General features: G+C 39.9%; 1 pseudogene; it reads left to right on the top strand.

Annotated features, from left to right (window-relative positions):
• The first annotated feature begins 369 nt into the window (after positions 1-369).
• Positions 370-26,744, top strand: part of LOC124289285 — a 110,392-nt pseudogene continuing 84,017 nt past the window's right edge.

The raw sequence follows: 26,744 nt of genomic DNA on the forward strand, positions 1-26,744 counted from the left end.
TTTCACTTATAACCATTCCAACAAACTCTGGTGGGATTTGTACAGCAATGTAACGTTGATGATGTGAAAGGGTTGCAAGTTCCTAATGTCGATTTCAGATACACTAATCATTTCAATATTCGACCTAAATCGGGACGATTAAGTAATATTCGATCAACACAACTCTAACGTATACATACGTGTAAGTCAAACACGGCTGCTATTTCAATTATTAACACAACTATGTTCTATTTGCAGAAGCGCGGATGAGAAGTAAGACATGCTGCGATGTACTATTGTATTCCTACGCGGTACTGCGTGACTAACAACTGCTCAACATATGGTCAGTGGGATCAGACAGATGCGTCTGGAGTAATGCAGAAGGACGAATCCCGACCCTAACATGATCCCTGCCCTGGAGTCCGACTGAGATACAAAATCAACAACGACAGGCTAATAATCTCTAGCCTTGTATGATGTCGAGTCAATTAAGGATGCTTCGCTACGGTTCGTTAAAAGTAACTTCTCAATGGGTTCGGACTCGTTCATCCGAGATCGCCGTTTGAGGAGAGTCGTGTATCAACAGTCGCGAGGAAAGTACTCTCAGACAGAGTTTGTGCATTTGAGGAGTCGTGAAGTTTCGGCGGGCGTTAGTTTTGATTTGCCCGTGATGGCTTTTGAGGATCGGATCATTGGAAAATGCCTCTTGGTTTGACCGGCTATTGATTTCTACTTGTACGGTATTGTGATGCACCGTGTCTACACTCTCTCGACACATAGGAAAATATTTGGGAACCTGATTTGTTTCTTACTTGGGAAATACAACCTGGTTATAGGACTGACAAATGTTTGTAAAGTTTGATAAATCCTGCAACACAATCAAGACAAGTGCTGGTGTGTCTAGATGGTTTTTGTGAAGTATTCTGGACTTTTCGCCGTCGGAGACCTCAACGTAATGCATACACTGTGAGGAGTCTCTAAACTATGCGGATCAGCCAGAGAAGAGGTGTCGGACAACTAAATATTTGAGGAAAATATTTGTGATGTAGGATAATACGTTTGTGTTGACAAATATCAATTCTAAATACTGTCTAGCTAACGATAGAAAATATCAATTCTCGTTTCAGAAATAAGGATCTGTGAAATTTATTCTTCGGAAGTATCTTTCAGTGAATATATTGGATCGTTGATCTTTCCAAAATAGGATTATTCTCGTATATTTCACTGGTTGTTTGTTTTACCTGTGATTGAAATCTGGACCTTTTCCTTGTCGTCTGCTCTGTCGTCTGTTCACTGCGTGATGTAATTGATGATGTCCTTGAGTGCACTGCGCATCCATACATCATGGAGTACTGGTCGGTTTGGTGGAAGATTTTAGTCGTCTGCTGCTCAGGTAAGAACAGTTAATTGCTACCTTTGTATCTTAACGTAGTCCTGATCACGAACTGTAAAAATGCCATTTGTACGGAGATCAATTGTAACAGCGGTGGTGGTGAACGTCAGCGCGTGTTTGATGACTGGTCAGGTATTGATGCTAGCGGATCATTCTTGATTGATTCATACCAATTTCAAATGAATGTCATTGAAAACGATGTTATGGGTCATTTTAACCTTTTCATCAAACTTGTTTAACCATATGTACAACGAAAACAAACTATACCATTTGTTGAAAACCTATACAAAAAAACATTGTATCCCCCTAATATAGACTACAATAGGGAGTACAATAATTTTGTATCAGTATCAATAGGGAATACAATTCTTTACTTGTATCAATAGGGAATACAATATTATTTTGTATCAGCATTCATAGGGGATACAATATTTATTTGTATCAGTTTGGGATAAAAAAAATCGTGAAAATGTAACACAATATTAATTTGTATCAGTATTAATAGGGGATACAATATTTACTTGTATCCGTTTTGGATAAAAAATCGTGAAAGCATAAACATAAAAACACAACATTGGGTGTGGGTACAGTAGAATAAACCGTGAAAATGATTTGTGTCAGTAGAGTGAGCTTCTATGCAGTATGTCAATATATATCACGGTTAAGCATCTCGCCAAGTGGGATTATGATTCATTACCGCTCGCAAGCCACCTGGCTTAAGTAGCGAAAGGTTGCTAAATATATAGTGTCACGGAACTCGCGTGTAGGGCAGGGTGTTCCAGTAATGAGCTTCATTACATGTTCGAAAATACACACCCGTTTTATTAGAAGTACCGGTATGATCATGATAATCAGCTATATGCATGCAGATATGAAAAATATCCTCGGGGGTGTTTTTGTCATACAAATGTACAATATTAGATTGCGAGGATTTGATAGCTGTTTATGACGTGTCCACCTGGTTGCCTTATTAGATCTCGTATATTGTTACTAGATTTATCTCAACTGAATATATTGATACAGCTGTGGCACATTGAATTGTGGGGGCGGTGGGGTAGCCCAGTGGTTAAAGCTTTCGCTCGTCACGGAGAAAGCTCGCGTTTGATTCCCCCTATGGGTACAATAACCCCTTTCGGGTGTCCCCCGCCGTGATATTGCTAGAATATTGCTGAAAGCGGCGTAAAACCCAACTCACTCACTGAAGTCACTGATGATTCATATTTGGAAGTGTCCGGAAAATGTAACTGAGACCATGCATATCGTAACCCTGATTTTTTAGAAATAAAATAAAAAAACACCGGCGACGAAATGGTTGTAAATGGAAACCAGAATGATCCTAGCGACCCCAGGGCTGGGAAACTCAACCCTCACCCACATACATACACTGAGATCGTCTCAGTTCTTTGTAGAACAAGGCCCTGTTTCTCTCCACATAATGTACATAATATATGGAACGTAAGTGCAAAAGAATACATGGTCTTGACTACTCCCAGAAACCAATTCCGTTTGGTGTGTTGGTGTTACAAGAGAAAATAGTTGTGAAAAAGATATGAACATCGCTGAAACATCAATGGTAATACCAGGTGTTCGTGAAAAGGGTAAGCATGTCCTTCCCTACTTCTGTGAAAACACATCCCCAGAATCACCTGCTTGGATACAGGATCGGCCAGAGACCGTTTTAGGGAGCAGTGTATGTACTTCTAAACATACATTTTGTTTCCCTTTTGCAAAAATCTTGATTATAAATAGATGTAGAACGTTTTAGTGACAAACCCTAAAGCACCGCTACATTTTTGGTATTTTCTGGAACGTGTATACTGGATTCTTTTCACAGGTTTTTTTTCAGGTGAAAGTGGGAAAACACATGAAAGCCATATGTGCCTGTATGTTTTAATCTATATCAATATACAGCTCTACAGGACCATTTGTTAATCGTATGCTGTACTTAATTACAGTAAAACCACTTTCCATCAAGGGACAGATTCATACTGAAACACAAAAACACACGCTGTTTTTTTATCATGACGTGTTTCGCAAGTAACAGTTGCAAATGGATGGCCACCAGAGTTGGTAAACATCAACCTAATGAAGCAGACTATAGTTAAAGTGTGTGGCTTTAAACAAAGGAAACCACATATATCATATCCAGCACTGACTCAAAGTAACGCAGCTTCATATCTAGCACTGCCTCAAAGTAATGTAGCTTCATATCTAGCACTGCCTCAAAGTAACGTAGCTTCATATCTAACACTGCTTCAAAGTAACGTTATTTCATATCTAGCATTGCCTCAAAGTAATGTAGCTCCATATCTAGCACTGGCTCAAAGTAACACAGCTTCATATCTAACATTGCTTCAAAGTAACACAGCTTCATATCTAGCACTGCCTCAAAGTAACGTAGCTTCATATCTAGCACTGCCTCAGAGTAACGTAGCTTCATATCTAGCACTGCCGAAAAGTAACCTAGCTTCATATCTAGCTCTGCCTCAAAGTAACGTAGCTTCATATCTAGCACTGCCTCAAAGTAAAGTAGCTTTATATCTAGCACTGCCTCAAAGTAACCTAGGCTTCATATGTAGCACTGACTCAAAGTAGCGTAGCTTCATATCTAGTACTGCCTCGAAGTAACGTAGTGTCATATCTAGCACTGCCTCAGAGTAACTTAGCTTCATATCTAGTACTGCCTCAAAGTAACGTAGCTTCACATCTATCACTGCCTCAAAGTAAAGAAGCTTCATATTTAGTACTGCCTAAAAGTAACCTAGGCTTCATATCTAGCACTGACTCAAAGTAGCGTAGCTTCATATCTAGCGCTGCCTCAGAGTAACGCAGGTTCATATCTAGCGCTACCATTCAGTAACAAAGCTTCACATCCTACACTGCTTCAGAGTAACGTACCTTTATATCTAGCACTGCCTCAGAGTAACGCAGCTTCATATCTAGCTCTGCCTCAAAGTAACGTAGCTTCATATCTAGTACTGCCTCAAAGTAACGTAGTGTCATATCTAGCATTGCCGAAAAGTAACGCAGCTTCATATCTAGTACTGCCTCGAAGTAACGTAGTGTCATATCTAGCACTGCCTCAGAGTAACTTAGCTTCATATCTAGTACTGCCTCAAAGTAACGTAGCTTCACATCTATCACTGCCTCAAAGTAAAGAAGCTTCATATTTAGTACTGCCTAAAAGTAACCTAGGCTTCATATCTAGCACTGACTCAAAGTAGCGTAGCTTCATATCTAGTACTGCCTCGGAGTAACGTAGTGTCATATCTAGCACTGCCTCAGAGTAACTTAGCTTCATATCTAGTACTGCCTCAAAGTAACGTAGCTTCACATCTATCACTGCCTCAAAGTAAAGAAGCTTCATATTTAGTACTGCCTAAAAGTAACCTAGGCTTCATATCTAGCACTGACTCAAAGTAGCGTAGCTTCATATCTAGCGCTGCCTCAGAGTAACGCAGGTTCATATCTAGCGCTACCATTCAGTAACAAAGCTTCACATCCTACACTGCTTCAGAGTAACGTACCTTTATATCTAGCACTGCCCCAGAGTAACGCAGCTTCATATCTAACACTACCATACAGTAACAAAGCTTCACATCCTGCACGGCTTCAGAGTAACGTACCTTTATATCTAGCACTGCCTCAAAGTAACGCAGCTTCATATCTAACACTACCATACAGTAACAAAGCTTCACATCCTGCACAGCTTCAGAGTAACGTACCATTATATCTAGCACTACCTCAAAGTAACGCAGCTTCATATCTAGTACTGCCTCGAAGTAACGTAGCTTCACATCTATCACTGCCTCAAAGTAAAGAAGCTTCATATTTAGTACTGCCTAAAAGTAACCTAGGCTTCATATCTAGCACTGACTCAAAGTAGCGTAGCTTCATATCTAGTACTGCCTCGAAGTAACGTAGTGTCATATCTAGCACTGCCTCAGAGTAACTTAGCTTCATATCTAGTACTGCCTCAAAGTAACGTAGCTTCACATCTATCACTGCCTCAAAGTAAAGAAGCTTCATATTTAGTACTGCCTAAAAGTAACCTAGGCTTCATATCTAGCACTGACTCAAAGTAGCGTAGCTTCATATCTAGCGCTGCCTCAGAGTAACGCAGGTTCATATCTAGCGCTACCATACAGTAACAAAGCTTCACATCCTACACTGCTTCAGAGTAACGTACCTTTATATCTAGCACTGCCTCAGAGTAACGCAGCTTCATATCTAGCACTGCCTCAAAGTAACGTAGCTTCATATCTAGCTCTGCCTCAAAGTAACGTAGCTTCATATCTAGCACTGACTCAAAGTAGCGTAGCTTCATATCTAGCACTGCCTCAGAGTAACGCAGGTTCATATCTAACACTACCATACAGTAACAAAGCTTCACATCCTACACAGCTTCAGAGTAACGTACCTTTATATCTAGCACTACCAAAATGTAACGAAGCTTCATGTTAAGCACTGTCTCAAAGTAAATCGCGCCCGGATTGTCAGGGTGACGGGCGAATGCTTTGACCACTAACTCATCCCACCTCAACCCAACAAAACACACAAAAACACTAGCAACTAGTCCGGGACCGACCCAGGAACTGCCTGAAAATGACGAGGATCAGACGCTTGTCTTTGACAAAATATCAGTGACAGTTATCTCCAGATTGACAGACAACCAGCGGTCGTTTGATTCTAAAACACTACGTTTGAAATTGAGACAATCCAGTACTGATAAACGGTTGTCAGGTGTCAACGTCTTTTCCATCATTCATTGAAGCAATTCTAGTGTCACACGTATTCTTGTGAGTTCATCAGATGTCTTCATAGAAACACCAATTGACTTAGAAATACTCCATCTTTAGGTTTCAAATGAGATGTTGCGGGAGGTCATTGAAACACGAATATCTCAGATTTCTCATGTGGAAGAAAAATAGAAATGCCTTTCTTTGCACTGCTAGTAAGCATCGGTTTACAAGAGCTTTGTAGCAGATGTAATTCGATACATTAACTAGGGCATGTGTTCTTATTGAATTATGAAATCAAGTTTTCGTTTTTACATATGCACAGGCACTCAACGACGTGTCTGAAAAAGGCAGCCATTATAAATCCATACACCAGCTGAGGTCCGGGTAAGAATTTATCTTCAACAACCCATTTGTGTAGGACGAGGCGACTAACGGAATCGAGCGGTCAGACTCGCTGACTTGGTAGATGCATGTCGTATCGGAATTGTATAGATCGTTGTTCATGATGTTAATCACTGCATTGTCTGGTCCAGACTCGAGTTTTTACAGACCACCACCATACAGCTGGAATATTGCTGAGTGCGGCGTTATACAATAGTTCTTTGGAAAATGAACACTTCGAAATATACATTCATCGAGTTATCAGTAGTTCTATACAAATGGAATTTGTCAGGCTTCCGGGAGGTTCCGTTGAAAGAGTGTTGTGGTTATGATTGGATATGTTTAAATAGAAACTCCTTGAAAGAATATCTGTCGCCATATTTTGCTAAACTCATAGAGTTATCCGCAGTTCGATACAAGCGGTAATGGTCAGTCTTCCATGAACCACAAAGTTTTATTGTGAGGGGATGTTATGAAAATTGGAAAATCCTGAAAAGAATATATTTGCGTCAGGTATTACAAAACAAAAGATCATAGGACATACTCTGTGTTCTGAAATATAATGTGATATCAGAGGAGAGCATGCGCCATTGTCCTGAATCTCTATAACACAGAAACCTGCTCCAACCAGCCAACACCAATCTCACCCCACATCGTCGACTCTTGAAGGAGTTCGAGCTAACGAGAGATCAATCAAACAGTGGCAGATTCAGTTTATCTGCCGATCGCATGTGAACATCGGAGTTCAGTGAAAATCATCTTTCATGTTACTTTCTTTCTTCCTTGTCATTTCAATGCGATGACATAATGTTTCATGCACATGCTATTCAACAACACCCTGGGCCTGTTCGTTAGCACCCTGGATCCATATCAACGTTATCTTCTGTGACAATCTCACTGATGTGTGACTTATTATGAGATCGTAATTAATTAATGAAGACGTGTTTTGAATAAATCAGTGAAATGCATGAAAATAGGAACACTAACACCTAGTTAGGGTTAATAATTAAACTCGTCGTAGCTACGCAATCTCTTCAGTCACACAGTTCCTTCCGTGTACAACGTTGGAACGTCAGATTACGTTGTTTTATTCATACGTCACGCCGAAAAAATATTTTCTCACTTTTTTTCAACAAAATTATTTTCTAAATCTGACCGTTCATAAATAATCTACTTAGGATTGAAATCAGAGAGTGGTAGGTGGTTTTTCGAAATACGTGTATATCAATAGTGTGTTACGATACTTTTACGGCAGTTTTAGATATGAAGTTTTAGAGGCAGTGCTAGATATGAAGCTACGTTATTTTTGGCAGCGCTAATATGAAGAAAATTTACTTTGAGGCAATGCTAGATTGAAGATAGTGCTAGGCAATGCTAGATATGAAGATACGTTATTTTGAGGCAGTACTAGATATGAAGATACGTTATTTTGAGGCAGTACTTGATATGAAGATGAACTTTGAGGCAATACTATTACTTTGAGGCAGTACTAGATATGAAGCTACGTTAATTTTGGCAGTACTAGATATGAAAATACGTTATTTTGAGGCAGACTAGATATGAAGATACGTTATTTTGAGGCAGTACTAGATATGAAGATATGTTATTTTTTTGAGGCAGTACTAGATATGAAGATACGTTATTTTGAGGCAGTGCTAGATATGAAGATACGTACTTTGAGGCAGTGCTAGATATTACTACTTTTGAGGCAGTGCTAGATATGAAGATATAGATTGTGCCAATTACTGTTTAAGACGTAGTGTCCTAACTGTTTAGTATCATCGGAAATGGGGCAAATGGACCGGGGGTATATCTTCTTGTTTTCTCAGTCAGATTCCTCAGCGCTTGAAAAAATATGTTTCTTTCCTTGCCATTATAGCTTCATTATAGCTTCAAGTACAAAATACAGATTTAATTTTGTGTAATATCCACAGAGAAAACAAATTAAATCCTTAAATTTATTGCTAATGTACGTGTAATATTTATTCGTGGTTGTAATGGGATTATTACACCAAATGATGTTTGACAGGTAGAGTAATTCCAGTGTTCGTGATTCTCAGTCACGTCATAAACATGGAACTGCTTCAATTATATTCCGAACAGTGGATCAATGTCAGCCTATAGAAATACACAACGCTTGAAATAAAGTCCATACTTTCAACTGCACTGTATGAATCATGCTGTTCTCAATGGAGTAGCTACAGAAGCTGCTTCTCTTGGGTACCAGGTGTATGCCAATACCACAATATCTGCCCACACTGCCTGTCATTAAAACCGAATGCCAGAAGTGTTGATTGTTACATTGCGAGATGGCATCTCGATAAAACCATTGTTTGTTTTGATTAAATGGTGGATAAGCCTCATGAATGTTTTATTACGTAACTCATATATGCAATTCTGGTGGGTTGACCATGTTTGAAGTTTGATTAATTTATCGTGGGAACAGTATTATATACTCATGCCAATAATGGTTGTCACCCCCCCTCCCAACCCCAACCACACACACACACACACACACCCAACCCCTACCCCCACCCCCTCTCCAATTAAAAAACAACCATTATTGGCATGAGTATATAAAAGCTGTTGAGGCCTTAGTGATACAAAGAGATTATGTGGAAATTATAATAACCACCACACGTGCATATAAGGTATATATGTTTAACTCAAAGTTTATTCGTCATACGTCAGATTATGTGCATTTATCAAAATAGCCAAAGACAATATTGCGTGAAGTTATGTTTTAATGAACAATAGTCAATTCACATGTTCTACACTAGCCTTAAAACATGTCACTATTGATCAGATCATGGGACTATCTGACCGGAACTGAAACATCCGAAAATCAAGAAAACGAATATACATGTATTGTCAAAAAGTGTCAGTAGCGCGTATGTGGATCACGTGATGCGCTCACAGCCGGACACCACCGGAAGATACTTTCAATACCGGGTAGTCGGCAAGGGAAAACATTCCACTCTTCAGTAAGTGCATTGCTGAGTTCCTGTAGAGATGCTGGAAAGACGTTCAACGGTTCGATTTGGCGACTAAACTGGCCACTCCATGCAGACATTGCTCTCCTTCCTGAAGTTCACAACGACCCTGTCACGATGAGGACGTTCGTTGTCGTCTATGAAGATGAGGTCAGGTCCCATAACTCGAGTATACGATCTCAGGTACACATCTAGAATTCCACCCCTATAGCGCAGACCCGCCATCGTGCCTGATTGAACATGGTGACTGTTTATTCCAGGTTTACTGATCCCAGCCCAACTAATTGAGCTCCCTTCATATCCGTCATGTTCGGCTACGGTATAATCCTCAAATCTTTCTCCTTGTTTTCGCCACACTAGGGCACGACGATCTGTGAAGTCTAGACAGTATCTCGGTTCATTATTTAAAAGTACTAAGCCCAGTCCTGGCATGTCCAATTGACGTGATCTTTAGCCCAACCCGAACGTGCCGGCCTATGATGTCGGTTCAGTGGGATGAGAATGCATGCCCCCTGCGACCGGAGACCAGACTCAAGGAGACGATTACGTACAGTCTGGGCAGAAACATCACAACAGTTCAGGTGTGTGTGTGGTATCGGCCACGTTGAGATGACGCCATGCTGCAATCAGATGCAGCCGACTTCCGGCTATGTGGAACGCTGTCGACCACCTCCATGTTGCTTGGTAGTTGGTCCAAACGTCTAGTATCAAGTCCATGACCTGCTGATACTATAGACGTTTACAATATGACGTTGTACTTGAATGACTTCCAAGCATTATTCAGTCTTGATTACACAATGCCATTTAGAAAGTAGTCAAATGTAACATATGTTATATTTGGGATATTCTTTCTTACTAAAGTACAGATTCTCGTACTTTTGTTGGGTTGAGTCCCATGCAGGATTGGAATTCACACCCTCAGAGTCAATTAAGCACCTAATCGCCAGCACACAATGTCAGCCACCTAGCTCGCTCAGCCACCGCAACTTCCATGTGTGTGTTTCACATTGCGTGAAACCAGTGAGCACGGGAACGGAGCTAACATGTGAAAAAGAACAAGTACTGAGATTCGACCCAGAATTACGTCTTTGTCTGTCTTGATCTCGCAAGTCTGTACATCACGATGTCAGCAACGTCCAGCGTGAGTGAGTGAATGTACGCCGCTTTTAGTCATATTCCAGCAATATCACAGCGGGGGACACAAGAAATGGGCTTCATACATTGTACCCATGTCGCGAATCGAACCCGGTTCTTCAGTCATATTCACGTTTTTAACTTAGTTAATTTGTTTGCATTTCTTTTATTAAAATGGAAGCATAACGGTAAATGCTAGACAATAACCAGTCTCGATTATCGGTCGACTCCATTGTACGAAAGGCCCAATAGGGTAAGAACGCCCCGCCCTACCTGTAACATACGCCATTCCAACCCTTGCTTACAAAAAGCAAGTGCTTGTTGCCTGATGCCTCATAACTGTACCACCGTCGTACAAATTCCATAACATGTTTCAACTTGAGTCTATAACCAGATGTCTTATCGTACCATCGAACCTTTTACATACACAATTACATACAATAAACGACTTCAGGGAGACCTTTATGAGAAATGGATCAGGAGTAATATGTAATACCCCTAACAGTCTTGGAATAGGAAGGAAACAAATACGATATTTCGAGATACAATCAAATCAATCAAATCATCCATCAATAACGTCCAATATCCACGGAAGATCTGCCTGTGTATGAAACATTGTACGTAACCGGGTGGTTTAATCAGGGAAAATACAGGATAAGGCGTTTCTGTTCCGACTTGCACAAAAGACAACCTCCAGAGATTTGTTTGCCATGAATGGAGCCAAACACTGAGAAACCATTCTTCACTTGTGCATCGACCACATCCACACTGCCTGTACCGTTCTCTCTGCGCCATGACTGCAGAAACTGCTCGTGGCGGTCTTACATAAGATCTAATATTTCAACGATGTATTACATTGAAGATCTGTTCAAAGGCATCGCCGACTTGTCGATAAACCATTAGTTAGAGTTTCAAGTTTGATTTGAAGGGTTTAGTGTTCGTGAAAACCTGTAATCTTTCGCTGAACGATTGACTGAATTTAAACTAAGTGATGATCTGCCAAGTCACGACACACACGCATGCTTTGATGCTTTGATGTGGATCTGGCAGTTCATGATGTATCTTCCACAACCTCTGACTGCTGGGACTATTTATGCTGCTACAACCTGTTGTGTATACAAACATAACGTCTATTTTTGTGACAGGAACAACCTTCCGTGCTTCAAATTTAGCCCAGTATATCCTGAACAGACCGCTGTAAATTGCGATCGCAGCTTTAAAACCATTATACATGCTGTCGAAGAAAGAAATAACAAAAGAGGAGATGAAGCTGTTAAACGTGCTTTGTCGATTGGGTTGAGTCAGTGTGTTATGGTGTGAACAACTAGATGAGGTAGAATAGACCCATTCTCTCCAGTCAGCTGTTTGATGGTTTATGTATGTTTAAAGATTCAGCGTCAAAATGCCTAACTACAAGACTGTGCCACAGGAGACACGTCTAGAACTTTCCAGTGTCATATTTATTTTATTTGCCCGGAAATATTCAAGTAGCCCCATACATGGCTTTTTCTGCGAATATTTCAAATTGTGTCATAAGACTGCAAATATGCTATTAAAACAAGATTACAAGATTCCAGGTCTCGGTAAATCTTTCAAGATGGTGTATTTTTCCACATTTGACGCATCAGTGATAAATTACATGCGGTGTTTGTTCAGCTGAAGTCTTGCCTTGCCTGTGAATGTGTAGGATACAATGTACATGGGAAAATAGCAACTCTTTTTGCGAAAACATTTTTTCATTTCTATTTCACATCGATTCTTAGCACATGCTTATCATTTAGTCAGAATTGTGCAATAAAATGTATTATGCTTAATGTTTTAATTTTTGGTTATATTCATAGACATGTTTTGTGAAGAAGATGAAAACCTTTTCGCAAAACGGTTATCGATTATGGTATAAATTGGAAAAAGTGCAGGATCTTTTCGCATTTGTGAACAAAATATCAGTCAAAAAAAGCTATGTACATGTTCTTCACGTTCACCTCAGTGTTCAGTTGGACATAGCCGTGAAAATCCAGGTTAGAACTGATCTTCAACAATCCTCATTTGTCGCAATAAACAACTGACTTGGTCGGGTGGCAATATGTAGCTGAAATATTGCTCTGTGCAATGATCACCAACAAATGAACTCAGATACCAATGAATATGCTCATCTCTTCATTGTCTACTGATTCATAGAATACCCTATGACATCCACTGCCAATACAGTTATACATAAGGAATATTTTCATGACATTATTCCATCACTATGCATCCATATTTCATTATTTGTCAGAATCGAATAATCATGATTCTGATAAGAAGGAATATGAATGTCAATGAAATGCGAATGGTATCAGTTTAGACGGCAGTGCCGCTGGTAACATCAGAGTTAGATCAAGTTTGAAGTTGTCAGAAAAATATGCATCATTGTGAGAGCAAGGCGATATTAATACACGAAGACCGTAAACGTCAGTCACGGGACACAATAGTGGAATATAGTCAAAGATTCTGCTTTCTATGGTTTCAGTGTATACGTACAGCAGAAGTAGAGTGTTTGTTTGTTTGTTTGTTGTTTAACGCGGCATTCAGCACTATTCCAGCTATATGACGGCGGTCTGTAAATAATCGAGTCTGGATCAGACAATCCAGTGATCAAAAGCATGAGCATCGATCTACGCACCTGGAATACGACGCCATGTGTCAACCAAGTCAGCGAGACTGTCTTACGACAAGCATGGTTTGCAGAAGACCACTTCTAACCCGGATCTTCACGTGTCGTGCAGAGTAGACGATCACTTACCTTTTTAAATGAAAATTGTTGTAATGGCGATTGCTTCTAGTAAAGCAGGGCATTCCTCCCTTTTCTGAAACACCCGGTGTCTACACTGGTTTTCCGCGATTCATTCATATTATGTTTATCAGTATTTTGCATGTTACCCTATCTCTATCTCGACAGGTAATTGAGACTGATCATTCTGTCGCGTTTACATTTTCAATTCCATTAGGGTCAATCCAGGTTTCTAATAATCCCCATGGCTTGCTTTTGGGGCATGAAGAATTTTGCAACCCACAATAAACACTATGTATTTCATTAGATTTGAAAACAAATTTCAATTAAGTAAAAATTCCTTGTTTATGATGATTGCTTCAAGTCTCTTGTCAATCTCAGAGGGCAGGTATTCAACTGTTGAAGTTCGGTAAGCTTTGAAATGCAAAGATGATTACAATTGGCTATGCGTGAAAATACGTGGACATCATTTTGCATCTCACTACATCTGACATGTTCAGTTTCTAAGCTTGTTTGGTTTCAGTAATTCTCAAACAACAGCGTCGCCTGTTAATACTTGAATACACACTACAAGTTCACTTCAGGATTCTATTTTCGTATATTGTCCGTGCATTACCAATGTTTTGAAATAGTTTTGATGCACACACACATCGACCCGGTGGAATAAGTCGTATGTGTTTTGACATTCCAGTGCCTCACAGGCAGCTTCACTTAACCGGGGTGATAATGTTCTTTGTATTGTATCGTTTAGAGCATGCAATATCAGCTTGAAGTTCAGCGCAATAGGTGGCCTTATAATCACGATTATTATTATTACACATTATGCATGTTTGTAGTTTGTAGTCGTAATCAGTATAGATTTATCCTTTTTAGTGTAATTACAGGAAGGTGGTCCTGCAATTTCTATGCAATGTCAAACTGGTGTGCATTTTCGATTAAATTTACACTTAACTGTTTTGCTATTAAAATCTAATTAATTTTGTCAAATTGTTCAACTACAATATTTTCCTGTCATATGAAAAGTAATTATATTTTGTTACACACACGTCTTGTTGTTTAGTCACCATTGCCATATTGAGCTCTTCTTGTGTTCCGCAAGGAAACAAACAATCCCCCCAGCTTTTCATGAAAGTTGTTTGAAAGACGTAAGCTACCGTTTCCGCGAACACCTGGTGTCAACACCGATTTGCAGTGATCCAGTCATATGATCCCATCGATGCTTTGCCTTTTACGACTGTAAAATCTGTTCCAGCAAATACTCGACACAAATAAATCTCATTAATTGGCGTGCTTGAGTTATAATACTAATCTATCGTTCCTTCTTTCCTGGCATTTTTTTCATTTTAACAATTCTGTTTGTAGTTGCTCTATCGAACCTGTTCTTAGTCATTCTGAGAATGTTTTAACATTTCAAAATGTATGTTTTTGTTACTTCAATCTGTCAGTATTAGAAACATTTCGAGAGGTGTGTGTTACATATTTTGGCATCAATTCCAGATAGGTTAAAATAATCGAAGCCTGTGGCTAAGGATGTCGTGTATAACTAGCTGAATATACCGTTATCTTTGTGATACTTGTAACTGCAACATAAATGTTTGTGTAAACGACCCACGATTCCACCGTATCACCTTGACGTCCGTTCACTCGTAATAATTTCATTCGGCATATATCGTAATGCAACAGGAAGTCCGAGGTCCCAAGGTTCACGTCTATCTTTACGATCGTTCGAAGCAGCTGCAGCCAAATGTCTCCCGTGTTTACTTTGTCGGCGTTCTTTGAAGTAGATAGTCTTATAATCACGGATGCTATATATCATAAAGGCCGATATAGAAAACAAAGGATGTTTTCTTTTGTGTTCTGTGTTTATTTCTACTTATATTCTGACATGTGGGGTTGATTCCGAACCCCACGATCTACAGGTGATACTTATAAAGATTAAATCTTGACATGTTAACGTGTACTAGGTACAGTGAATGTTTTTAAAGCTTTGCGGTCATGCCTGGTATCTACAAAGAAAGAAGAAGGGAAGAAAAATCCACATGAAGATATTCTCAGAGTCTTATAATATATGTTCCTCCTTTCTTTCTTTTGATTTCGTCCTTAACCTGGCGATGTTATCAACTCCGAAACCGTAGCTATAGGCGGCTCTGTTTTTGTGTGCTCCCGACAGATGCTTGGTAAAAAGGTGGGCGGATTTGGAAAATAGCATGCTCACTGCTTTGTCCAAAGAGGTAACTACAAGGGGCGGTCGATTAGCAAAGTTGATATGGTGTTCGTTAGTCGCGCTGAACACCTGGTTCGGTTCCAGCATGGTCGTATGCATGTATTTTTACGATGTTCATTTTTTGTCCTCCTCTATTACAGAGATAGAATAAGAGGTGACAAACACTTCCGACACTCTTTTAGTCACTCACTGATAGTGAAGATGTGTTTGGTTTAACGCCGATTAAACAAGAATTAAGATTTTTCCCGGGACTGTCTAATGGATTAACGTATAGTGACTATTAAGACGTTTATCATTTCGGTGAAACCTATAACGGGGGTACCCTGATGGAAACCTAGACGCATAAACAGGGCGATACCGAGGTTTAAAACCACAATCCTGCTACGCGTAAAGAGACGAAACTCTGCCAAGCGATTGCGGAGCCTGAGTAAGTGGAACCTTTCATTCCCCAAATATTCCGAAAGGTTATTTATACACAAGTTGCATTTTATTAAAGCCTTTGTATCTTATTGTACATCCTAGTAGAAGTGTTTATTTGGAATATCTTGTGTACTGTGTTCTCGCCAGTGAGTTGAGAATGGTAGCTGGAATGCACACGGATTCACTGGTCGGGGAACAATAACTGCATTTGAGGTGTTTCTAGTACCAAGATACATGATACATGGAATGTATATGTATTAGAATCATAATAATCATAGTTTCGAGAGAGTGGTTATGTGCAGTCTCCGTATAACTGCGGAGTCCTTTGCGTGGACGAGGCCAGCTGCTTGGAAAAAAGGTCTGAAAAGTGAAAGAGAAGGCTTTGTTTACTTTTCAGGACCAGTCACTTCCAACTCGAAGCCGTCAGTGAGTGACTTTGCAGCACAATGTAAATGTTTAATACAGATTATGAATTTAATGAGATGGTCCAATACCTTGTCAGCGGAATTGCAGCTTTTGCACAAAAACAGTATCTTAAACGACATGATGGCATAGCTCGATCCTTTGTTGATCTTTGCCATGTTCGTCTCTTTGACTCATCAGGAGTTCACTCATGGTGCCAACACAGAATACGTTGTGGGAGTCATGAAAATCACAATTAAAACCTTTTGAAAAAGGCCCGCATACAGCCCCAGTAAACAAAACATCTTGTCCGTTTTTTCATACTGAAATCATTCGCAGCATCGACTTTTCTGTCCCTTTGATGCAACTAAGACATTCAGAAAGATGTGATTGACAACATTCAGTGAAAAAAACAAAAATACGAACAAACTGTCATGCTTGCATCCCAAATACCACATTATCCGACTCTCATTGTGCCTTAGGTTTGGTACCTCTCAGTCTCTTGTCGGACATTGGCAGCGTTTTCTTGATTTACTGCCAGACACACCGATCTTCTGACACCCTTTTAACAAAGCTACAGTGTTGGGGAGACCCCCCACTCTCCGAAAGGTTCTCGGTGGGTCCAACAACACAGCGCTTCCTGGGAGAAGTCCCATGCGCTGTCTTGGCAGCGTGTAAAGAGGGCAAATACCCTGAGTTGATGATGAGTCTAGCCACTCTGACTGTGTCACTCTTTGCTGCATTTAAATATTTTAACTTAAATACTAGTAATAAGAAGCCACGCGATCGGCAAGATTCAGGAAAAGAATGCTTAATATACGGACTTCGCCTTTGACATGTCTCGCTTGCATCCCAAGTACACTGTCGTCAGGCTTCCCATTGTTCTCGGTGCCCTTGGTCTTGTGACTTCTGATCTCTTGGCCCAGATCAGGAGAGTGTCCGGGTTCTCCACCGGGAGCACAGCCCTTCTGACGCTCTGGGTAATGCAGAAGACTTCAGTGGTGGGGAGTCTACACATTCTCCGGAAAGTTATTGGTGGGTTTGACTTGGCAGAGCTTCATGAGCGAAGTCCCGTCCGTAGTCTGTTTAATGCCTAGTCCTCCCTGCAATGTTAAATCCCTAAATGAAGCAAGTCCAGATTTCCCCAGGTCAGAATCTCCCAACTCACTTGGGCTCCTTTTCAATTTAAATGGGATTATTTGTTACTATCACAATTATATATATTCAGGGACTAAGCATTAGTCTATGCCATTCGCTGTTTGGACTTTAAGTAAATGGCGCAAGGGCGCTGAGCTGATCATGAGCCGTGCCAGCCTGACTGTGCCAGGATCACCCGAACCCTCTCTGCTGCATACGGCTTTTAATCTATTAAACATAAATACAAAAAAATCACATTAGCTCCGTACCCCAAGAGCCTGTGTCATATATAGAAACCTCGCTTTAACGTCTGACCGTATTTCAAATGTTTGACATAGTAGGTCCGTTGATTTATAGTCATATTCCTCTCTCACTGAATGACATATTGAGAGATCGCACACACTTGAAATAATACAGCATCCTTATTTCCGGCAGCGTTTATGTCAAAGAGTTCAGTAGGTGAAGTAGATTTAATGGCTGGTGAAGACAACTTGAGATTACTTATAAAGCTTCTCGAGTATGTCCGCTAGAGCAACATGTGTTACTGGTTACCCGGATTTCTCGTTAATCCTCGCATTTTTCCGTCAAACATCGCGGCATTCCGTTACTGATGTGATTATGATTGCGATTGCGGTATGATTACTGGCGAATGTGCAAAGAGTGCTGGTAAAGACTCAAATATATATATCGGACCATCAGTGAATAGTATCTAAGAACTACGGGGCTATCCAAGAAGATTATGTTTAAGACGCGTAGCATTTTGCATCACAAATAGATTCGGAATGTAGACAAGGCTCTAAAAATGTGCGCTGTTATACTAAGTGAATCTAAATCCCGCCCTACTCATTAATAAGCCATGTACACGTGTTAATAGCGGTATGATCCAGACAAATATCTATTCCACATCACGGTATATTAAACAGCAGTTATAACAATACCAAATAAGTTATTCAAATTGTCATAAAAATTTCCGGAATGGACATCTGGTGAGATTTAACGGTAACCGTGCTTTTTGTTGTTTGATCGCCAAATCTGATTAGGGAAACCATTTATCTCTGTAAAAATCTGCAATGGTTTGGTCGTATTTTTATGGGTCAGCTATTTCATTAATTCTCAGAAACATTAATTTCAAGATTTGCTTTATCCGAATGCGTTCTACTCATAACAACATCGTAGCAGCTGAAATACTGCTGATACCCGTGAAGGTACGGGTTAGAATAGTGATCTTCAGTAACCCATGCTTGTGTTAAGAGGTCACTAACGGGATCGGGTGGTCAGGCTCGCCGACTTTGTTGACACATGTCATCGGTTCCCAATTGCGCAGATCGATGTCCATGCTGTTGATCACTGGATTGTCTGGTCCAGACTCGAATATTTACAGACCGCCGCCATACAGCTGGAATATTGCTGAGTGCGGCGTTAAACTAAACTCACTCACTCACTAGCTGTAATACTGCTGAAACAAACATGTACTCATGATATTGTAACAATTGTACAATCGACGCTGCTTTTAGCAGAGATTTCTTTGGGATGTGGAAAGGGATTTGTCGCGTCTATTCTATATACACGTGTACATATTGTACAAATAGTGTACATATAAGTCTATGCATAACTGAAATTTATGTAAAATTCCAAGTTCATGAAATATTAAACCAACCATGAGGTCTGTGCTAAAGCGTTGAAATGCAAGTTTATTGGTCTCGTTTGTGACCACGAAGAAAGGTGATTTGCTGACTAACGGTAAAAAATCAAACCCTAAATGCAGATATCCCACCCAGACAATATATTGGCTTGTAAGACGTGCCAGGGATTGAATCACAACTTTCTACCCCCAGGAAACCACTCTATCCACTAGACCATGGATATGTTTTCGTCTGTATGTGTGTAAGAGAGCTTCAGCCAAGTCTTTGTCTCATTGTCCCCATGAGGGAACTTACCAGCAATGGAAACGCTCCTGACATTTACAGTTACTATATCATGTGTTAACAAAATAGGTATTCTGTCCTTACAATCCGTAATCTGGCTCACTGTGTGTTTATGGATCGTTACAGACGACATCAAACAACGGTTTACTCGGTTCACAATCAATTAATTTTTGACAGGCAGCTTTGGCAGTTCTTCAATATTCCTGATGCGACCGGAAACAACATTGTTCCCTGAATTTTCTTTTCTTGTAAAATCATGCAAACCCTGCCCACATTCTTTTCGTTTCTGTGAAGTTCATAAAATTAAAAACGTCATGTGTATTTTCTATTTTGCCATAGCAAGGAGTGATACTCTACACCACTGACCTGGTATTTCATAATATCGTCACAGAACTATTTTTGAATCGAGTCAGACGTATTGCGAAATCTCCGCATGAGCCAACAACGCAGACATTAAATATGGTTAAAAAGCATCCAAGGAGATCATTGCAACAGCATCACAAACTGATTAATAGCCTTTCGTTTGTTTTTTTATGCATAAAAAGTAACATGAAATCTTCGTTGAATGGTGCAAATACCATAAAAGAGAGTTGTTTTCGTTTAAGAAGTATATTTAATATTACAAGTTGAACTGTTTTACATGTACCAAAATACATTTTGTCGGATAAGCTATTTGTATCTAGGTAGGCGTGAAGACTAAACAGTAATAGTCTGGTTGCTAAATGGTCAATAAATCGCTGTTACGTGTTGTAACGAGGCATGGGAAAGGCGTCGAGTTATCCTATATATACACTGCTTATGATATTTAGCAGGCTGTAATGTAATTGTGAAAAAGTATCGATGTCGTGGAAACTACAATAAACAACGCTTATATCGAATACACTTATAACGAACTAACAGATATAACGACTTGCTATATATTAGTGTAAATGGATATAACGAACTACGGTTAAAACGAACCAGAATTCCCTTTAGTTCGTTTAACCGTAGTCCTCTGTAGAAGAAGATAGCAGCTTAAACGGATGATGAGTAAATCCACGCAAACCATCGACCTCCACTTGACCTCTCCCTCACCTGAGGGCAGGTTGAAGGGAGATTATAGTCTTCTATACACACCCTCACACTCATTAGGAGTATATATATGCAAGTGATATACTGACCATCTCATACCTTGTTGTACTATATACAGCCGCAGGGAATGCTACAACATGTACAATAATGAGACGCGGAGAAAATTACCCGTGACTGCATCCCGAGCAGGGTGTGAGAAGCGACTGATGGGTTCTGGTGGTCAGGTTCGCTGACTTAGTTGACACATGTCATCGTATCACAATCGATGCTGATGCTGTTGATCACTGGATTGTGTGGTCCAGACTCGATTATTTACAGACCGCCGCTATGGGATATTGCTGAGTGCGGCGTTAAAAATTAACTAACAAAACCAATAGTTGTAAAGTTCAGATTACATTATAATATCTAACTGTGAGATGGGCCTATAGAGCATTTCCTTTAGGGACTGGATCCTTTTGTTCTTAAAGCACATGCGCATTTCCGTCACATTGACATAGATAAGTTATCTTTTCATATTGGATGTTGGTTATTGGTGCTTGGATGCATGCGTGGAGAACCTGTTTATGAAACGTCAGCATCATTTCGGCTTTTATATTACCCTGCACACGTCCGATACCATAGAGCACGGCCCAGCATTATTTCATGGTCATTAAGATAGCATTGAAATGCCCTGGCCAGACTGATATACCCAAGAATAGTTGACATACCTAGCAACATTGACATACCTAGTAACATGTAAATACCAAGTAACATTTAACATACCCAGCAACTTTCACATACCCACTAACATTTGACTCACCTGGCCACTTTGGCATGCCTCGCCAGACTGATATACTCAGGAATAGTTGACATAGCTAGCAGCATTGACATACCTAGTAACATTTACATACCTAGTAACATTTAATATACTCAGTCACATTTACATACCTAGTAACATTTGACGCACCTAGCGACTTTGGCATGCTTCGCCAGACTGATATAACCGGAATAGTTGACATAGCTAGCAGCATTGACATACCTAGTAACATTTAACATACCCAGCAACTTTCACATACCCACTAACATTTGACTCACCTAGCCACTTTGGCATGCCTCGCCAGACTGATATACCCAGGAATAGTCGACATAGCTAGCAGCATTGACATACCTAGTAACATTTACACACCTAGTAACATTTAACATAATCAGCCACTTCACATACCCACTAACATTTGAAATAAACTGTTTATAGAACGGTGTTACTTCCTGTGTGTAACAGTATGATGTGTACATAATCCCTTGTATAATTATGGGCCAGAGGCCTTCTGTACAATAAACCTTTTGATTGACTGACTCTGACTGAGTAACATTTAGATACAACATTTGACATACTCAGTCACATTTACATACCTAGTAACATTTGACATACTCAGTCACATTTACATACCTAGTAACATTTGACATACTCAGTTACATTTACATGCCTAGTAACATTTGACATACTCAGTCACATTTACATACCTAGTAACATTTGACATACTCAGTCACATTTACATACCTAGTAACATTTGAAATACTCAGTTACATTTACATGCCTAGTAACATTTGACATACTCAGTCACATACATACCTAACATTTGACATACAGTCAGTTTACATACATTTTGACATACCAGTAGTAACATTTGACATACTCAGTCACATTTACATGCCTAGTAACATTTGACATACTCAGTCACATTTACATACCTAGTAACATTTGACATACTCAGTCACATTTACATACCTAGTAACATTTGACATACTCAGTCACATTTACATACCTAGTAACATTTGACATACTCAGTCACATTTACATACCTAGTAACATTTGACATACTCAGTCACATTTACATACCTAGTAACATTTGACATACTCAGTCACATTTACATACCTAGTAACATTTGACATACTCAGTCACATTTACATACCTCAGTACATTTACATACCTAGTAACATTTGACATACTCAGTCACATTTACATACCTAGTAACATTTGACATACTCAGTCACATTTACATACCTAGTAACATTTGACATACTCAGTCACATTTACATGCCTAGTAACATTTGACATACTCAGTCACATTTACATGCCTAGTAACATTTGACATACTCAGTTACATTTACATGCCTAGTAACATTTGACATACTCAGTTACATTTACATGCCTAGTAACATTTGACATACTCAGTCACATTTACATGCCTAGTAACATTTGACATACTCAGTTACATTTACATGCCTAGTAACATTTGACATACTCAGTTACATTTACATACCTAGTAACATTTGACATACCTAGCCACTTTGACATGCCTAGTAACATTTGACATACTCAGTTACATTTACATACCTAGTAACATTTGACATACTCATGGATCAGTCACATTTACATACCTAGTAACATTTGACATACTCAGTTACATTTACATGCCTAGTAACATTTGACATACTCAGTTACATTTACATGCCTAGTAACATTTGACATACTCAGTTACATTTACATACCTAGTAACATTTGACATACTCAGTTACATTTACATGCCTAGTAACATTTGACATACTCAGTCACATTTACATGCCTAGTAACATTTGACATACTCAGTTACATTTACATGCCTAGTAACATTTTACATACTCAGTTACATTTACATGCCTAGTAACATTTGACATACCTAGCCATTTTGACATGCCTAACCACTCTGATATACCCAAGAGTAGTTAACATACCTTGTAACATTTGACATACCCAGCCACTTTGACATACGTAATAACATTTGACATACTTGGCCACTTTGACATGCCTAGCCAGATTGATATAACCAGGAATACTTTACATACCTAGCAACACTTGACATACCTAGCACCAGATGGGCTGAACGCCTCGACAGTCAACGCCATGAGAGTAACAACAGGTGTTGCCAGCGGCTGAAGTTAGGTTATCAACAGGATTGATTATCAAACGAATAACACAGAGGGGCGTTCTGTCGCATCACATACACTGTATCAAGTAGATATAACGCACAGCTGTGTGTGTATGTGGTGTTTGTGTGTCTCTCTGTGTAGTGATTATGTGTCTCTGTGTGTGGTGTGAGTGTGTTTCTGTGTGTGGTGTTTGTGTGTCTCTGTGTGTCGTGTTTGTGTGAGTCTGTGTGTGTGTTTGTGTGAGTCCGTGTGTGTGGTGTTTGTGTGTCCTCTGTGTGCGTGTGTGTTGTGTTTGTGTGAGTCCGTGTGTGGTGTTTATGTGTGTCCTCTGTGCGCGCGTGTGGTGTTTATGTGAGTCTGTGTGTTGTGTTTATGTGTCCCTCTGTGCGTGTGTGTGTGGTGTTTGTGAGGCTGTGTGTGGTGTTAATGTGTGTCCCTCTGTGTGTGCGTTTGTGGTGCTTGTGTGAATCTGTGTGTGGTGTTTGTTTGCGCGTGTGTGGTGTGTGTGTCTCTGTGTGTGGTGTTGTGTGTGAATCTGTGTGTGGTGTTTGTGTGATTCTGTTTGTGTGAGTCTGTGTGTGGTGTTTATGTGTGTCCCTCTGTGCGAGGGTGTGGTGTTTGTGTGAGTCTGTATGTTGTGTTTATGTGTGTCCCTCTGTGCGTGCGTGTGGTGCTTGTGTGAGTCTGTGTATGCGATGTCTATGTGTGTCCGTCTGTGTGTGCGTTTGTGTGAGTGTGTCTCTATGTGGTGTTTATATATGTCCCTCTGTGTGTGCGTGTGTGGTGTTTGTGTGAGTCTGTGTGTATGTGGTGTTTATGTGTGTCCCTCTTTGCGTGCGTGTGTGGTGTTTGTGTGAGTCTGTGTTTATGCGATGTTATGTGTGTCCCTCTGTGAACGTGTTTGGTGTTTGTGTGAGTCTGTGTGTATGTAATGTTTACGTGTGTCTCCTGTGTGTATATCTGTATGTGCACGCGCCCACATATGCTTGTTCAGATAGCATATATTTGCGTTGATAGATATGTTACCCATCCCAGCCCTACATTACACTGTCACATGGAATAGCCAAAACAAACAACAACAAAGCGGCGTTTTCACTCACTCACTCAATCAGTTAATTAATTCATGTTTGTCATCAATGAACATTACATAAGCTCTGTAGTACTTATTATGCACGTATAAGCTAAACGGTCATACATGAATAAAAGAAACATGAGGAAAATTCTCTGAAAGTATTTTATCTTCCTATCACACGACAACTTTAACGAAAACAATAATTTCTTCATTCAACATGTAAAATTATTTATTTGATAATAGATATCATCTTTTTCAAATATGGTGAAGAGGGCATTTAGCCAAGAGGCAGGTATGTCATCCGCCACCAGCTGCTCTCACCTCCTTGCTGATCTGTTTTTTTGTGCATACGACTCGGAATTTCTGCTCGGGTTGGAAAAAATCCAAATATGGAAACCTGGCCAACACGTTTAACTTTAACCGGGGGATATTGATGATATAGTAATGTTCAGTGATAGCAGAGATTTCTTAGAAAATCATATGGAAAGGATATCAGGTTATTGCTTTTAGTTGTTATGTACTCAGTAAAGTTGAGTTGTAGCCACTTTGTAAATTTCTCTTTTACCGCGACTTGAGACACAGAAAGAGTGATCCTAAAATAGTGTTATTGAGAGTCGAACTCAGATCCTAGCCGTGCTGAACCGGCGCGCGCCTCTCCAGTCTACAGTTGTGTCAGCAAATCTTGATTTCACACTTTTATTGAATTTGTGAATCATAATAAAAAGTAATTTAAACATATTTACATAATTAGTTATGAGCCTGACGATGCACGTTTCCCACAAAAGCTCACGTTTACATTCAACAAAAAATTAAGAATTACATGTCTGAGACAGCTTCTTTATAGTCGGTTCTTTGATAGGCAATCATTCGTTTTGCAGAAGTTATTGTAAATCGGAAAACCAATTAACTTGCGCTCAGCTCTATTTTCCATCAAGCTACAAATATTGACCAATGGCTTTAGGGATTGGCGACCAAAGAGTGACCCTGAGCAGTGACCAGGTAATCAAGCCTTGTGTTTGCACATTTCATTTTCAAAGTCAACCAATTCGACCAGTCAAACACATAGCTCGTCACAAGACACCATAAGCAGCTTATTGTCTGATCAGTGTGTCCATCACTGCCCTGCTAATCACGTCTGTGTCTAATCAGTATGCCCTGTTCACCGAGCAAAAAATGGGTACCCGGTAGGATGACAATGTGCTTTTTACGAGCAGTTCAGGTTGAATACTCCCCGGGGATCTGAGGATACAAATGGAAGTCCCGCTTATCTAGGTAACAATAACAACAACAACAACATCAGCAACAATAGTTATGACAGTGCACAAACATGGATTACAAGTGATGTATTACTGTAACAAAATGTTCATGTCCGCCTTGGTTATAGTCGATGGACACGCCCAAGGCTTTCAACAATGTGGTAAACGTAGAAAGCCTTTATTACTTCGGGGTTTGCTCCCACATCAAGCAGATACACCGTGACATAACTGAAATACTGTTCAGTGGCGTTAAACAACTCCCCCACCACACACATTACTTAATCATCCCAACTTTTTAGAGTGTACGGCGTTAAATAACAAACAAACAAACAAAAGTGCATACAAATAATGTAACCCTGATCAAACACATTTTGAGCAAGAGTCACGTGGCAAAAATAAGTACTCCTGGAAATTCCCACGGTACTGGTGCAAGGTAATTGAGCATTTTTTATTATTTTCTATTCTATTATATCACAAAATGTATATACTGAAAGTTTAAAATTTAAATATATTATCAGTATATGTATTCTTACGGCATTACTCTTTACTTACCTTATACATATGTGAGTGAGTAGGTTGGTTAATCTCCGCTTCAAGCAGTATTCAGTGGTGGTGGGGTAGCCCGGAGGTTAAAGCGTTCTCTCGTCACGCCAAAGACCCGGGTTCGATTCCATTTCTGATTTCCCCTGCGGTGATATTGCTGGAATAAAACTAAACTCACTCACTCACTCGAACATGTACAGCATCCCAGTGATATCACGACGTGTCAGCTGAATGGGGGATGTAAGCAAGACGTGACGCATGTCTCGTCCTTGGTTAAACTCAACAGCACGGGTATCCTGCTCAGTCTGCGAAATAGCCACTGACCCGCTAGCCCGTGGCTAATTAAATTCCAGTC

The sequence above is a fragment of the Haliotis rubra genome, unplaced genomic scaffold (assembly GCF_003918875.1).
Source record: "Haliotis rubra isolate DU_JTF1 unplaced genomic scaffold, ASM391887v1 Scf439, whole genome shotgun sequence".
In the NCBI taxonomy this organism is placed as follows: Eukaryota; Metazoa; Mollusca; class Gastropoda; order Lepetellida; family Haliotidae; genus Haliotis; species Haliotis rubra.